Source organism: Chrysochloris asiatica, unplaced genomic scaffold, assembly GCF_000296735.1.
Source record: "Chrysochloris asiatica unplaced genomic scaffold, ChrAsi1.0 scaffold00123, whole genome shotgun sequence".
Taxonomy (NCBI): Eukaryota; Metazoa; Chordata; class Mammalia; order Afrosoricida; family Chrysochloridae; genus Chrysochloris; species Chrysochloris asiatica.
This window is the reverse complement of record NW_006408641.1, coordinates 1,103,826-1,106,246: the sequence shown is the minus strand read 5'-3', so window position 1 is coordinate 1,106,246 and position 2,421 is coordinate 1,103,826.

The following is a 2,421-nucleotide window of genomic DNA, read 5'->3' as shown; positions in this document are numbered from 1 at the left end:
TCGCTATGAGTCGGAACCGACTCCATGGCACATAACAACAACAACAACAGTAACCACAAGGTCAGTGATTCAAACCTACCAGTCGCTACTTGGAAACTCTATACAAGGTCACTATGAGTCGGATCTGACTTTGCAGTACTTAACAGCATCAATAGATCCTGTATCTGGTTCTCCGTTTTTAGATATTTTTAGTTGCTTTCACAATGGCATTGGTTCTTGGTTGTGCTCTATGTGACAGACTGGATCTATCATTTTGATTATTATAATAATTATTAGAAGACTAATTAAAAGTTTTACAAAATGTTTGCCTAATACTTATGTCCAAAATAGGAATTTCCCTTGCTATACAGAGAATTATATACCTTCGAGAATTCGTTCCTTAATGAAGACTAATTTCACACTTTGAGTTAGCCTTTTTGGGTGACACATTTTTCCTCCAAATATAGTTTTATGTCACATATACCCCAACTAGATAAAGCATAAAGCAGAGTGTCTGAAGTGAGGAATGGTGAAGAAGTGGATGAAAAAGTCAATTCACGAGAAAGATCAATCGAACACAAAATGCCAATTTTAAGAAAACGCTTTTATAATGGTGATCAAAGAGTCTTCATGGAGGGACTTGATCAAAGCAGAAAGTTTGAAAGAACACTCTAAAACTGAGGCACTTGGCATGACCAATGTGTTTGGCACAGGTCTGGATCTTTTTATCTTAAGACTCAGTTCATGTTTGTAAAGTAAGAGCACTGCTTTCAGGTAAACAAGTCTTATTTTGCAAACAAATGTGGTGATGCTTGCTTCCAGGAAGTGTATACACATTGTTCTGGGGAAAAGTGTTTGCCCTAAGGAAGAATGCATTCAAACATGTATTAACTGGGAAAAAGAAAGATCTATTAGTTGTTGAAGTCATGTTATCCTTCTTGTATAAAAACCCTACTTCCTTTGTGAACATTTGAGCATCGCATACTTTATAGGAATCTGCTTTAATTTTAGTTTTAATACTCCTCAATAAAACTCATTGCTTTTCTGCTCCTAACAGAGTAAGAGATTGGATTGGCAAATCATGACTCTTATAATTGTTGTTTTAATTTATTTTGAGAGCACTATTTTTGTTGTTTTGTTAACATGTCAGTGTAGGGTATGTTTAAATGAATCACCTTTGAGATGTGGTGCTATAAGATAAGCACTGGACTGATAACCCTAGAGATGGTGATTCAAACCTACCAATCTGTCCTAGCAAACTGCAGACAGGATCACTGTAAGTCAGAACCGGCTTCACAGCACTTAACAACTGCATATACTCAGTAAGGCATATATGTCAAAATGTACCCTTTGTTTTGTTTTTGTCTATAATTGGGGTGGAGTCCCGGTGAGGCACTGTGGGTAAATGTGCTGAACTGTAAAGTCAGTTTGAACTGTAAGGTTGGCTGTTCAAGCTTACCCATCACTCCTCAGAAACCCTATAGAGTGTCACTATGGGTTGGAACAGACTCAAGGTACTAAACAACAACAATAATTGGAATAATAGCAACATTTTAACAGGAACCAGCCTGTAGTTCTTCAAAGGTCTTACTACATTCCATGAAGCACAGAGTTAAAAAAAAAAAAAAAAAAGGTACTTATAACTTATGAAAATAAAGATCAAAACAAATCTGAATGAATGTAGTAAACCTTAAATTTTATTTTTAGTATGAACTATATTATATTAAAGCTTAGATTTTTAGTTTATTTCAGAAATCATTGGTATGGATTTCATAGACCCCAAATTGTTTAGGACTTTGAAATAATCTATCAAAGAGATGTTGTTCTTGTTAAGTGCCATTGAGTCAGTTCAGACTCTGAGGAGTGGCTGGTGGTTTTCAACTAACAACTTTAAGGTTAACAGTCTAATGCTTATCCTACAACTCTATACCAGGACTTCATGTCAAAGGAATTGGTATGAGGGGATACAAGACAAAAGTTATATAGAGAAAGAAAGAAAGATAGGTAGATAGACAGATAGATAGATATATAAACAGATAAAGAAAAGCTATATTTACATGTGGAGTTCTGGTGTGACTTTGTAGGATAAACACTGGACTGTAAGGTCAGTTAGAACCATGAGGTCAGCAGTTGTAACTCACCAGCTGCTCCTAGGAAACCCTATACAGGGTAGTTATGGGTCTAACCAAATTCAGGGACACTTAACAACAACAACAACAACATATTTACATATGAATGCATACCTAGCTTTTCGTTTGTATCTTCTCATACCATACAACATGGTTTAGGCACAAAATAAGGGACTAATGCCTACAACTTTGTCCAGTAAAAAAAGTAAAAGACAGTGGAAATATTGTTGTTGTTGTCAGGTGCCATCGAGTCAGAACCAACTCATAGCGACCCCACGCACAGCAGAACGAAACAATGTCCGATCCTGGGCCA